Here is a 15,677-nt window from a genome sequence, read left to right as displayed (position 1 = left end):
AATGAATTGGGGATGCGAAAAATCTGCTCCAAACTGGTTCCGATAAACCTCGCGCAGGAGCAAAAAGACATGCGGAGGGACAGGTGCGTTGATTTTTTGGATGCGATTGCAAATGATCCTTATTTTCTGGAACGTGTCATTACGGGTGACGAGACTTGGGTGTTCCAATACGACCCGGAAACCAAGCATCAGAGCATGGAATGGCACACTCCAAGCTCTCCAGGGCCAAAAAAAGCAAGAATGACCAAGTCAAAGATCAAAAGCATGCTGATTTGCTTCTTTGATAGCCAAGGGGTTAATCAACACTTTTACTGAGAAGTTCTGGAAAGACTGCGAAAAAGGGTCATGCGTTTGCGACCAAACATCAAACTGAACTGGGTGTTGCATCACGACAATGTTCCTTGTCATACAGTAAACACTTTTTTGGCCAGTAAGAACATTCCTGTGGGTCCTCAGCCTCCTTATTCGCCCAACTTGAGTTCTTGTGACTTTTCCCTATTCCCGAGATTGAAAACATACCTGAAGGGACGTCGGTTTGACGACGTGGACAACATTCAAAAGGCTGTAACCGACCAGCTGAAGGCTATTCCAGTATCCGAGTTCCAGCACTGCTATGAGGAGTGGAAGAACAGTCTCCAGCGCTGTGTGGCTTCTCAATGCAGTTACTTTGAAGGAGACATTGTTGCATTGTAATGTTCTTGGAATAAAACAGGTAAAAAAATTAGTCTCATTACTTTATTTACACACCACGTAGTTTCTATAAAGTTATTATGTTAGAAGCTTGAATTTCTTTACTTGGGTTGAATGATTATTAAAATGATTAAAAATCATTTGCTGACATCAAAATAATAGCCAAATGTGCCGGATACTGGGACCGACGAGTTAAAGAAGCCATAGCCATTTCACAGGAAAGCATCAATCTCAACAGGGACATGGGACTTCAGCTCAGTCACGCATGAAACTCACTCCTCCGTAAAAACAAAGCTCCAGCCAATAAGAACACAAGGATCCAGAGCAAGCCAATAAGAAGACAGAGTCCAAACTCTGCCCCATCATAGTCATATAATTAACCCTACAGTGGTCTCCATTTCTATATTCCCTGATGATGAGAGCAATGTATGTGCTCGACACATTGGAAGCCAACATCGACTTAACCTGGCTGGTAACCCGAGAACACTTGTTCGAATCACGTCGCCAGGAATTCCGATTAAAAATTAGTTTAATATTTTGTTGCACTGTTAACCTTGTGCACCTAGATAGCTTCTGAGGATGGGAGCTTTTCAAGCGTGCTATTTTTAAACTTGACTCGAAGTACAAAAAAAGGTCGTATCTCAAGAACTAATTGTCATAGAGAGATGAAATCGGTTTCGTTTTCTTCCTTAAAGACAGGGCTTTTAGCGGAAGTAACATTTATACATTGTGCCTCCCAGTAATTACTGTTAAAGGAAGAACAAGAAGAAGCAAATTGAAATTAAAAAAATATTGGCAGATGACATACTCATGTGGCACCATGGAATAGACCAAAGTAAATAATAAAAGAATGTAGTATGTAGCAGTGGTACATTCCTATAACCATCCAAAATTTTGTTGAAAACAGACTGATACTCCTTGGCTAAAAAGCCATCAGTGCAACATGTGTTGGTGTGTTTGTGTACACAGTTGAAATAAACATCCAAGTGTCCCATGGCAAAAATGCATGGGAATGTCATCAATGCTTTTGTAAAATCTGTGGCAATAATGCATTGCAGTATCGGTTTCATGGTGGATAGGTGTGTTTTTCTTCTGGCAGAAGCAGTGTCCACCTTGTTGCAGGTGGCATTGGGAGCTGTTGAAACATCCTTCATATTTCCGTGACATGAATCCTTGCGATTTTGACTATTTTCATGGGAGTGACAAGTGCCTTTGGGGTAGAGGGACAAGTTGCCTATGGCAGTGTGAATATAAAGGGTAAAGATTCATCCAAAGGAGTGACTGAGCCATTTAGGTTCTTCATGGTACATTTGCAACTTTATATCAGATTGATAGCATAAAGGCTTTCAGGATTGATATCAGCAAATTTTCATTTCTGCCCATTTGCAATATAAAGTAAATATTAATATTTCACAGATAAAAGCAGCCTTGTGCCTCAGCCTGATATCATTTGCTTGTTCGTTGCCCAGATGAAATCAATAAACACTGCATTGAGAAAACTTTTGAAATTCTGTTGGGTAGATTTAAATATTATCAGGATTAAAATGAGAACTGCAGGTAAGTAAGAAAATGGTGCAAAAACTCTCATGTGACTGTTAGCTGTTGATAGAGGAGACAGTGGCACTATATATTTCAATACATGTATGAATAAAATAAACTTCTGCACTAATGTTTTCAGTTATTATTTGTAGTTATTGCCCTCGCCTCTATTTGATGCTCCTTCCTAATTACCATTTTGTGTGAATAGTAATATTTTAATTTTGTGTTTCTCATCATTTATGTAAGTTGCACTTAATGCCCATATTGTGATTTATTATCTCGTTTTTTTTTCAGTTTACTTATGTATTGTTTGTTTTCATCCATATTTAAAAATGGAATGATGATAATAGAAAAAGAATGACCTTTTAGAATGAACTGACTATGGGAAATGACCTTCAGAAAGAATTGCACTTTTGCATGAGAGGGATGTGATATGCAGCACATTTTGTTTCTTGGGTGCCATTCAGACTCATTTTTCCATAGTGTGCATTGCTTTGTCCTGGTCTGTTTGTATAAGATGCTAAGGGAATGTTTTTTACCAAATGCAGGGAAAAGTGCCTATTCCAGTATGTGCTTATAGAAGAAAATAAAAGTTAAAAAAAAAAAATTAAGTGTAAAATAGGGACTTAACAGCTCTGCATCCTGAAATATTCAGATTCTGGGTAATAATACACTACAGGGTGTTTTAAAAAGTCCTGAAGGATTCTTAAAATCTATAGCTTTTAAAGTAATAGTTTTATTACAACAAAATGGATTGTTACACAGAGGAAACTTTAAAATTAATGTTTGATGTCATTTGGTTCATAGCCAGATCTCCAGCTGTTTGCCATTCACATCCAAACATTCTTGCTATCTTCGTTTGAATCTGAGAATTGCATTCTGACGGTGCTCATCCAGAATGTTGTGAATCACATCACGTATGTTGAATAAACTTCAGGTCCGTCTATATCTGTTTGTTTCTGTGCATACACCTGGGTCTTGACATGTCCCCACAGCCAGTAATCCCAAGGTGTAAGGTCTGGTGACCTTGAGGGTCAAGGTGTGTGGTCCTCTTGTGGCCAATCCATCTCTCCCCAAATTGACCATCAAGAAACTCAACAAACTTTAAGAGCAAAGTGCAGGGGGCCACCATCTTGCTGTAAGTGACCATCATTGATGATGCATAACTTCTGAAGTTCTGGGACAAGGAATGTCTGTAACATGTTCAGGTATCTGCTGCCATTCACAGTGTCCTCCTCGAAGAAGAATAGACCAATTAGATGCTTCAAGGAAACTGCGCACCACACATTGGCCTTGGGGGGGGATTCCCTGCTTATGTTTCTTGAACTCCTGTGAATTCTCACCCCCCCCCCCCCAATTTGGCAATTGTGTCTATTCACTTTTCCCGAAACATGGAACGTGGCCTCATCAGAGAAGAGAATGAGAGCCTGAAGGGCATCACCACCATCACTATTTAATCAGGTTAACATTAATTCACAAAATTCCTTCCTCATGTCACAGTCCTCTTCTATCAGACCGTGCACAGATCTCAACTTGTAGAGCCTGGCTTTCACTTTATTGTGTAAGATACTGTGTAACGTAGACCTCACCACTCACAGTTCCAAGGATCTTCATTTAAAAAATTTCATTGGACTCTGATACATGCTTTCCTGCACTGCATCCACCACATTGTCACTCGTTCTTGGCCTCCCACTACGTGGCAAATTTGCTACACTTCCCGTAGCCTTAAACTTTTCGTACCATCTCTGGATACTTGTCTCTGCGGGAGGTGTTTTTCCAAACGTTGTTTGGAACCTTCTCAACACCTGCCAGCCATAACATGCACTGAGCTTTTTCCTGCGTCGACACCATCTTGGAATCACGTGATCGCGTTATAACCTGCATACAGCAGTGTGAGCAGAACAAAATTTCAAATTTACCTCTGTGTGAAAAACAATAAATTGTAATAAACGTATTACTTTAAAATTATAGCTTTTTAGAATCCTGCAGGACTTATAAAACACGCCGTATATTGCCAATTATGGCTGGACACCCATAGGAATGTGCTTACCTGGTAATATAGTGTATCTGAGTACTCAGTTCTCAGTTCAAATCAAGCATACCAGTGTTTTTTGCTGTCACTGATATTTCTTGGGTGAGGATCCGTTTCTGTTCGTAAACAAAATTAATTTTACTATTTGGCTTCTGTTTAGCACAGTATTTTAAATCAGTAATGTGAAAATACGAATAAAAGATGTGCAGTTCTAAGATGAAAGTCTGCGCAGAACTGAACATACATATAAATGTGTTTATTCAAACCTCTCTATGTTGCACTATCCTTGAAGTCATGCTGACTTTTGCAAGCATATTTTCTGTTTTGAGAACTTTATTCTTTCTGTACACCCAAATAGTTTTGGCCATCCCTGGTACTAGTGGAGTGCCCAGGATTTTCGAAAGGGGTAGGGGTTATGTAATTTATCCTAATTTTGTCATCTTTTCCTGCCTTTTATGTTCTTTTTTTAGAATACTGGCCAAAGGAGGGTTATGACCCCCCCACCAACCCCACCTTGGCACACCACTGCCTAGAACAAAATAGGCAATGACCTACGTAGACTACTGGTGGCAAAGAAGCTCATTGGTTTGAAAGTGCAAGCTACTGGCTGTCGTGTATGTACGCAGAGGTTAAATGATTCACACACATAGATACTTGATAATATAAAGATTAACACAAGGATACAAAATAACAACGATTTAATACTAAACTTACAAGAACCATTTCTAAGATGGCTGAACACACGATCTCATCAATGAATAACTTTACAAACAATTGAATTTCGATTCAGATATTATGCACACTTAACAACTTAACATTCCCCCCCCCCTCTTCCTTATTTGACTTAGTTATATTTCAGTCTATCAGGCAGTTTTCTCTGTCGGGAGGACTTCCTACACTGATGCTGCTGTTGTCGCTGAAGTTGGCTGCAGGAATCATCCAAATATGGTGTAGACGGTTTGTCATATGACGTAGAAGCTTCCAGCACCACGGAACCACTGCCATTACTTCCACTTTTTCCTGTAATGAATAAGTATTCATCGTGGAAAACTGATCCGCTGTCTTGACCTGTATCTGGTCCATGAATTCGTTCATCATTATCCTCCTCCTTCTTCTGACTTCCAAAATGATATCTATATTTCTTGTCTTGTATCCACTTCAACTGATCTTCATGCATGACCCGGTTTCTACCTTCAACATTCACCAGCCATGTAACTTTGCTTTTCCGTGCTATAATTTTTCCCTTGACATACCTCATAGCACTCCTCTTGTTCTTAAATGGTAGCATAAGCCATACAAAATCGCCTCTTTGGTTTCCCTTGTCATCTGCTTCTGTTTTATCACTTTTGCGGTTTTGATCTATTATTTCTTCCATTTGGGCATCAAATTTATTCCTGAGAATGTAGGAAAATATCATTGGCTGTGGCATTTTGTCACCTGATGCGTTATATTCGCTTCTCAAAGCCACCAATACTCTCTGCAATAATTCTTCAACGTTGACATGCGTATTCTTATTCAATTGCTCCCGTACAGCACAGTCTTGCTTTGTTTTCACTGTCTGCATGTAGCGCTCGACCTGATCATTGGTTTCAGGATGGTACACAGGAGAATGGTACAAACTGACGTGACGTTCATCACAGAATGTTTTAAATTCTGAAGATGAGAATGGGGGACCATTATCTACCACAATACAATTTGGTAGCTCAAAAATAGCAAAATGTTTAATTAGATAACACTTTACTTCTTTAAATGAAGTAGACGAAACTCTATCACAATCTACCCATTTGCTGCAGGCATCTACTATTATAATATAAGTAATACTTCTATACACAAAAAAAATCCATATGCATCTTTTCCCACGGATGTCTGCATTCAGTCCATGCACTATAGTTCTTAGCACTTGTATTTGGCTTGACTGACACACAAACTTCACATTTATTTACATACTCTTCAATAGCCTTATCTATTCCTGGCCACCAATATATCTCTCTTAGCATTACTTTCAGTTTTACAATACCACAATGATCTTTCTTGCATAAATTTACTTTCTCCATTTACTTCCATAGTAATCATTTCAACCCTTAATTCATTTACACCTAACATCTCACTGTCCATATCATCCGAAGAAACAGGTTCAATAGCCTGCACAGCGTTAGCCTTGTACTTGCTATAAGGTTTATTACTATTACTTTCTTTATTGCGCTGTAACTTAAAACACTGGGAAACATCGTGACCGAACTTTTTACAGTATCTGCACTGCTTGAAATATTGTTGCTTTCTTTCCCGTTAATTTATACTTCCCTCATTATCCGATTGATTTTCTCTAAACCTAAGATTGGATCCACTTGACCCAGTATTTTGGAATTTCCAGCTATCCTGGTTTGGATTAGAATTGGCACCTGAGTTCAAACGCGTATCGCCCTTGTACTTATTTACCTTTGCACGGTTAGTGTTCACAAAATTTACATTGGACTGGACGTAATACTCCTTCATATCTGCTTCTAATTTTTCCATCTGCTTAGCTACCTCAAAAGCTTTGTGAAATTCCATTACATTGTCAGCAATGAGTTTCTTGCGAATTGTGTTAGATCTGATTCTGCTAATTAGTGAATCAAATAAAGCAATGGAAAGAAACTCACCATAACCACACTGCTCTCCAATCTTTCTTAATCTCCTTACAAAATCTTCTATTTGTCCGTCTTCTTCGTGTACACATTTTCTAAGCTTTAACCTTTGCACAATATAGTTACTTGATGGACTATAATAAGATTTTAATCTTTGTGCAATTTCCTGATAGGATTTATCATGAGGCAATGGAGGTGCAAATAATTTACGCAGAACTTCATATGGCTTGTTTCCAATGACAGATATTAATCTAGGAACTTTCTTGTCCTCTGGAATAGCGTGTGTTTGACAATAATTATCAAAGTGCTCCAAATACGCTATTATCGATGCATCTTGGGGATCATATTTATCAAAACCAGCTACTAAAGCCATTTTACATTTACACTATAACACGAAGCTTAGAATTGAAACATACTTATCCTCGATTTCTAACTAAATTCTCATCGCCAAGTATAAATCTCTGTCGTGTATGTATGCAGAGGTTAAATGATTCACACACGTAGGTACTTGATAATTTAAAGATTAACACAAGGATACAAAATAACAACGATTTAATACTAAACTTACAAGAACCATTTCTAAGATGGCTGAACACACGATCTCATCAATGAATAACTTTACAAACAATTGAATATCGATTCAGATATTATGCACACTTAACATTCCCCCTCTTCCTTATTTGACTTAGTTATATTTCAGTTTATCAGGCAGTTTTCTCTGTCGAGAGGACCTCCTACACTGATGCTGCTGTTGTCGCTGATGTGGGCTGCAGGAATCATCCACATATGATGTAGACTGTTTGTCATATGACGTAGAAGCTTCCGGCGCACGGAACCACTGCCATTACTTCCACTTTTTCCTGTAATGAATAAGTATTCATTGCAGAAAACTAATCTGCCATCTTGACCTGTATCTGGTCCATGAATTCGTTCATCATTGTCGTGTATGTACGCAGAGGTTAAATGATTCACGCACATAGGTACTTGATAATATAAAGATTAACACAAGGATACAAAATAACAACGATTTAATACTAAACTTACAAGAACCATTATAAGATGGCTGAACACACGGTCTCATCAATCAATAACTTTACAAACAATTGAATATCGATTAAGATGATATGCACGCTTAACAGTGCCGTGCCCTTTTTAAAGAATGCTGGGGCAAAGGGTGGGGTTATGACTCCCACCACCCCTATGGGTACGCCACACAGTAACCGTATATTCTGGATTTACTGTTTGAGTTAATCTGACCGTAATCAAAATTTTGTCAAAAAGTAATGTGACTATGCTATCACTAGTAAAGGGATTCAACCTGGACAGCCCCTTTTCCCGAGCCACTCCAATTCTCGCCCTTGACAGCAATGTTCGTTATCTTCATTTTTGTTACTTTGAGCCAGCCTTTTTATTTCTGGTGATTCATGATAATATTTAATTATCTGTTCTTGCTTTAGCACTAGTAGATAGGATGGAGAGAGTGAAAGGATTTTCGTTTAGATCACAACATTACATTAATAACCAGGTCGAAGGTTTAGATACTGCCGAAAGGTCTGTGTTGTGTGCAGTCTGACTTGACCTTTATCCAAGTATTGTTTACACATTTTATGAATAAAAAGTTTGCAATTTCCGCCAGTAGGCAATATTTGTTGTTGTTTTTATTCGGGTTATTTGAATAATACTTGTCTTGTACATTATTGTTCCTGACAAGTCTGTAGCTAAAAACAGTTGCTATCCAGATGAAAATGTGAACTTAAATGTACAGTCACCCTCAAAGGAAGTGGGACAACTCCAATAACAAGTTTGCCCATCGCCGTGGAGTTAGGCTACACACAACATATTTCAGGATATAGGTGTTGCATTTTTATTGCGGGTTTCTACATCAGTCAGCTAATATCAGTTCAAGTTGTCTTTGAATGTTTTTAGTTAAAACAATTTTCTATTAATATCACATAATGTTTAGGAATTTTCAACTTTTAGAACATCATGTAAACTCTTGTAACGCCATAGGACATCTACACACAACTACAAGGACTTATTCGATGACTAATGTAGTCATCTTGTAATCAAGGAGTGACTGGTTCAATCCTTGATGGATACGGTGCATAATGATTATGACCCCACTTTAAACTGTAGGTCCAGTCCCGATAAGCCTATGTGAGCATCAAGTGGACTTAAACGTTGACATGTAACTACAAGTTGCTCAAGCCCTTCCTAGTGATTAGATGTTTTCTTCATTACAGAAGCAGGAAATAACAGGGAAATACAGTGCCGGAGCTGTTGTTATATTTTTTTACTTCCACATTCGATCATGATCGCTGTTGAAGGTCTAGCCGATCAGAGTGCTGCTGGATAATAAACCTTTTCCTCGAGCAGGCCTCATCTCCAGAAAGCTATCAACCCAGGGCAAGCCCTGGCACCTAACGATCTGTTGGGTGAAATGAGTGAAGGTAAATGGATAATAAACCTTTTCCTGCTTCCCCCCCCCCAAATAGGCAATAGTTAGGCTGGAGAGTTAATGAACTAACCGATCTCTAACTACGCACTGGTAATAGAAGTTGATCAGAGCGCTGCACATCGGCCAGATTCGCTTACTACGCCCACCTGGCTGGCGAGCAAGTGAGTAAGAACTGTGCGCCTCAGTTTTGAACCATCAAGCATCGAAAGCCCACAGGTAACTAACTGGCAGTCCTGGCAAGACCAAGCTCGCTTATCGGGAGGGAACGTTCATTACGGTTTTGCACCGTTTCCAGATACATGAGTTATGCAGTCACTGTTGCCTACTTTAAGATTTAAACTGTTCAAGTTCATCACGTTGATCAATTTCAAATTCCAGAGATTTATTACTTGGTAGAAAACAGTTATTACTCACACCCAGTGGTGGCGCTTGGGTTCCAAAACTAGGGGTGCACCGTGCAAAAATTCTGGGGGAGGGCAAGGACAGTGACTTTCCCTTGGTACATAGGTTAGCATGGTGGGGGGGGGGCAAAAAGTGGGGAGACTGCCTACCCTCGCCCCTCCTAATCTTCGCCACTGCCGACATCTGTAAAGGAGTACGAACCAAGTTTTGCAAAAAGTGCCATCGTAAATATTTTTGAACATTGTGTGACGGCGGAGAGGGGTTACCCTATGGCGCAGTGGTAGCGTCGTCGCCTTGTAATCAAGGGGTCCTGGGTTCAATACCCTGTGGAGGCACATGGTGGTTCGGATCCCGCTTTAAACTGTGGGTCCAGTCCCGATTAGCCTTACTGTGCATAGAGTGGACTTAAAACACCAAATCAATCAATAACTTAAACTTTTTTTCGAAGAACTTTGTAAACTGTACTGTAAAAAGTATGAACTTTGTTCTGATTTGTCTCTGGTGTAATTTTGCCAATTCAATATCCGAATTAGTTGCTCAAGATACCCCCCTCCTTTTTGAAAAGTTATACTGTTCATGACTTCCTTAAAGATAGCTTCTTTTGTTTTCGTGAATTTCATTCTGAAGGGAATTTTATACGCAATGTAGGTGAAATGTAGTACTTTTTCAACCATTACATTTCTGATATCACATGTTGCTGAACACTAAACCACGGGCTCCATAAAATGGAACATGAAATCGCGTCCTACTGAAGGAACTACATCGGGTATCGCGTGACTTCTTAGTTCCCGAGTAAAGAAGAAAACCTTTCGTGTGCCGATATAATAGCCCGTTCATAGCTAGCACGTACATTCACGGACACTGTTGGGTTGTAACAAACCCATTGAATTTCAATGGAAACATTACAACCCAGAAGTGTCCGTGACTGTACAAGTAGCGATACGTTCGCATGGGAAATAAGCAGAGAGGAGACTGAAATATGTTTGTTACGTAACATCTCTTTGTGAAAGAATCGTGGTTGTCCTTTCCGTGGTAATGCTAATAACATGGTATTTTTCCTATTTTACGTCACTTTCCATTCGTTTTGGCTAATCGCGACGAAGAGGATAAGTGATGATTAGATTAAATCGATGAAGGTACGCGCATAAAGAAATACAGATGCTCAGGCCAAGACTTGTACTTGGAACCGTCATTGACAAATATGCATTTGACGCTACATTGTCGGTCGCTGAAACTTCTCTTTTCTGGGTAAGAAAAAACCTGCCGATTGTTGTTTTGTTATTGCGTTGCGTCGTGGGGTTGTGGGTGGGAGAGGAGGTGGTGTGATTCCACTCCTCACTAGCTGCCATTTCAGTCACCATGGAGCCGTAGAAGTTTCAGCGATCGCCTCCAGCAGTGTGTGGACCAAATTGGGTGCCATTTGCAAGATGTTTTTTTCCGCACTCAATGTTGGTGTAAATCATTTTTTTCAATAATAATCACATATATATGGCTGCATGGCTAGCACATGAATAAAGACGACCTCTCATTTATTTACTGTGTTATATCATTTTTAAAATGTATGATTTTTCTGCCCCACCTCGCCCCTCTTAAAAGAAAAACCTTGTAGAAATGAATAATGAGGTTAAGCATTGTCAGAATTTCACACTTACACAAGTTCAGATCGTATGGCCAATCGCGACGTTTGTTTCGGACTGTTTTCTACCTCATTAGTTAATCGCGACGAGGCGATTGCATGGTGAACGGATATAATTGGATGAGAAGACACAATGATAAGACAGAAGAATCGGAGGGAGGAAATATTTTAAGACTTGTCTTTCCCCCTCGAAAAGCATTCTAAATGTATGAATCTAATTTGCACAGGTTTCGATAAACAAAATATATATAACCTTTCTAGAAATAAGCACGTAACCACCCGACTGGTACGTCTAAAAATATTCGCAGTAAAGGGTCCAGTCGATTGGACGTCTGACTGTCACTCTGAAGACCTGGGTTTCATTCATGGTGTTGATATCCGGCGGAAATTCCGTGCATGCAGTGGCTTGCCCAGGATTTTCGAAAGGGAGAGGATACGTATACTTTTTCTTTGTAGTCGGCTCTCATTTTGTCATATTTTCCTATCTTTGATGTTCTATTTTTAGGAATACTGGGCCAAAGGGTGTCCCCCCTTGAGCACGCCACTGTCTGCATGAATCAGCTCTTGGGTCTACCCAGCCTCTAATAAATGTGTACCCAGTGGCAAGTCGGAAAGGCGGAGGTAAAGGTGGCCGGTGCGTGGTGATGATCTGATCACACCACCTCCACACCCCTTGTGCACATTGTTTTCATGTGAAAATTTTACTAATGTCTCGAACGAGAAAAGGGTGTCCCGACAGTAAGTACCTTAGTTATTCTGGTTTTACAAAGGTCTGTGCCGTTCTCCGTCTTTTCGACATCCGTGTCGGAGTGGTTAGCACACCTCGCCACGACATCAGGGGTCCCGGGTTCGAATCCCCGCCTGGGCGTTCTGTGCAAGTGTCCCTTGATCAATTTCTTCGTATCACCACTCATCATCACCATCGCGATTAGCCAAAATTGGCAGAAAAGCTTCGCTAAATAACAATTTTTTTAAAAAAAATCGTTCCCCGTCTAGTCTCGAGAGGTCACGAAGAGTTGGGTCTCGTTCACGTCTGTTTTATAAAAGGACACCTGGTTGCCATCCCTGTATTAAAGGGATAAATTTAGAATCTGTGATGGCCTACCCTTAAGTTTTTTTTTCCTTGACGTCGACGAAATTGGAAGAGAATCGTGTTTAACAGTGTTACCTTACGAACGCGTGACTCGAACCCTGAACTTCTTAAGCACCATCGCGACGTCAAACCAGACGATTTATGGACTGCCATAAATAAATATCCGGCGTGGAAATGTACGGAGAGAGCATCGAACCACCCAAGCATGTTGGACTACCGCTGCACAGGGGCGAAGGGGGGGGGGGACCTCGTGTCGTGTAATTGGAGCAGCCTCCCTGATTGCACCTATTCAGAGAAGCGATCATATGGCGGGGTAGGCGTCGCCGTGGAGCAGGTCATGTTGGGGGTGCGAGGGGTTCGAAAGATCGATGCTCCCAACTCTCGATACTGGATTATTTAGGTGTTTGCTGTGACAGTTTGATTTCTCCCGTTTGTAATGTTAAATCTGAGAGGAAACATCGGCAGTTTGAGGTGTTCAGATTTTCAGGATTGGAAAGTAGATTACACGTGAAAGAAGAAAAAGAAGCCCTTTAACGTTTTTCGTCAATTTTTCTGATCAGTGTTTTCTTGATTTTCATCTGACTACCTTTTCTTTTTTTTCTTTTTCAAAATAACAAAATCATAACTTTTTTCCGTGTGCCAACTGAAATGTATTTATTTTGATCATACGTACAGGGTGAACCAAATGAAACTGTACCCTTACTGGCTCAATCAAAAATATACCAAATGAAAAGATGAAGTAAGCACAGTTTTATTTACTGCAATAGTGTCCAAGACATTGCCTACAACAGGTGTTGGAATTTACATGCCCTCAGTCAGAAGGCAAAGATTGGTCCCATTTTCATTTGGGCCAATATGAGTGTAGTTTTATTTGGGCCACCCTGTACATCTTAACTAATCCGGGCTGATTTGTCTGTGGCTCAATATTAAAGATTTTTGGCAGACGTCAGGGCGATTTTTCTAAATTTTCCTCTCCATTCAAAAAACCGCTTTGATTTTCCAAAATCTGAAAAATTACATCAGCTTAGAATCCTTTGTAGAATATTGACGTCAATTTTCGTGTAGTTTGTTTTCACTGTTGTCTAGATATTATCAATAGTTTCGCGATTACATAAGTCGCATAAGTCATTTGTGTGATTCACAGTGATGTAATTAAAGAGGGATCTGCGGAACTGGAGCATCCCCGAATGTCGGGGGCGGGGGGGGGGGGGGTGGAGACTTGATCATTATTTGTTGACATAAAATTCCTTACTCTGTAAGCCTTATTAGTATGGCGGATATGTGTAAAATCGTGCATTTTAGTGATACAAGCATGAAACTTGGAATGTGGTTTAATATTAGTCTTAATATAATTTTAAAGATTGGAGGCATTTAAAATAACTTGTTAGTCAGCAATGGCGGACGCTTTTAAAATATCGGCAGATTTATTAGTATATCTTTTGACAGAAGCGGTGTAAACGAACTTTTATTGGTCCTGTTTTAAGATTTATCTCTGTTATTGGTCAAAGAAAAGGAAAACTTTCCAATATGGCCAACGAAAGCATTCTAAATGCGTATTAGTGACGAAAAATACCTTGATTGCCTATGTTTAAGGGGCACGTTTTTCAGGATTGTTTATAATAGTGTGTCACTGTTCAAACCGCTTCAGTTTTGAAGTCTGAAGTGTAATCGTTAATTATTTATCAGCACTTTAGTTACAAATATCATTTTACGGATGTGGATATATGGGTTGTATAAACTCCAGGGGCAAATACATAAACAAAGAATGAACCATTTCTAGTCAGGCCAATATGTGTAGAGATATTTGCTGAATTGTGCAATTTTGTGATAAAAGCATGAAAATTGTCAATATATTTGTAATATCATATCAAATGTTCATTTTGAAGGTTGGAGGCGCTGATCATACCCCATAAGAGGGGGATGAGGGAGCATTTTCCAAATAGCCGTCATATGGATCCTCAATACATCATATGGGCTGCATTTTGATACTATCGTCACTTCCTTTATATTGTCGTCACGGAAAATAGTGCAGGAGAGACTATAAAAGTAATTATTACATTATAGCAAAGACGTCTGATAAAAGGTAAATGCTGATTGCCTAAATTACAGGGGTGATTCTTGAACATTGATACCCTATGATTTGCCTACTTCATACGTCAGTTATATCTTCATAGTTGAAATTTTAACAATAAATAAAAGGTTCTTTTATGCCAGTTCCATTGAAGTTGCTTCAGTGAAGAACCCTATAGAAAAATAATAATGTTATAATCAAGCAGCGATATGAAACCTGTAGATTCTTGTCTTGATGTCATCGATAACTAATAATGCCTTTATAGTATCATAATGATAATAATATATGGCATCACCAAATCTAACGCCTGGTAAGCTCTGTAGTAATAGCATTAATTGGATCTGCTTTGAATCATGTTGAAATCGAAGTCATTATATTTGTTTAACGTTTTATTATTCAGCGAGAAAATTACTACGGACTTTGACAGAAACCCACACTTTGTGTACACCATACGCTTTACAGTATATACTTTCTATTTTCATGGTTTTCTGTTGAAGGAGGAGCCTTAATTCGCCCACAGACTTGGCAGTTCGACAAACAAACAAGTGCAGCGTCAGATACAGCACCTTACAGAAAAGCAGTGTGACATTCTCGGGAGCAGAACATTAAAAGAAACGCAGAGTGAAAATACTTGCAAATTGAATTGTTGGACTCTCACGCATGTATGGGAGGGGCAGAGTGGAACAGGTTTCCCCGTAGACCGAGCTGAAAGAATGGAGGGTGCGAAGGTTATTTTGTTCGTGGTTGCTTTATGAAGGAAAATTTTCAGTGCAAGAAACCTGGAGGGGCTCACGAGCAAAACAGTATGTTAGTTAAGGGAACTGGAGAATTGACGGAGAACCCAGCGCAACTAATTCTACTCTGTCTCAAGAGTCTGTGGAGCAAGCGAGCAAAAACTAGTCCTCTGTGCAAGTAGGGACTCGAGAGGGTTCAACCAACAAACTCGTGTGAGAGGAAGAGAATATAGGGGGAGGACAACACAACTGCAGCGACAACAGTTTGCAGCAGTAAGAAGCACTGCTTAGCTCCACCCACTCACTTTCTTCGCGTTATGTGCGGTGTTGCTCCCAGACTCCTTAGATGTAATATAGGTGGATGGTTGGTGGACCAGAAATAGTGTCGGTCGTCGAAG

The 15,677-nt window shown here is 39.7% G+C and overlaps 1 protein-coding gene across 1 annotated transcript in view; it reads left to right on the top strand.

Moving 5' to 3' along the window:
• The window catches only part of LOC145998860 (TBC1 domain family member 13), a 57,608-nt gene that overhangs the window by 27,163 nt on the left and 14,768 nt on the right, over positions 1–15,677 (top strand). The gene's annotated exons all lie outside the window — the stretch shown is intronic.

The sequence above is a fragment of the Lepisma saccharinum genome, chromosome 14 (genome assembly GCF_977018435.1).
Source record: "Lepisma saccharinum chromosome 14, izLepSacc3.1, whole genome shotgun sequence".
In the NCBI taxonomy this organism is placed as follows: Eukaryota; Metazoa; Arthropoda; class Insecta; order Zygentoma; family Lepismatidae; genus Lepisma; species Lepisma saccharinum.
The sequence above is the reverse complement of the archived record's forward strand: the minus strand, read 5'-3'. Positions and strand labels throughout refer to the sequence as shown.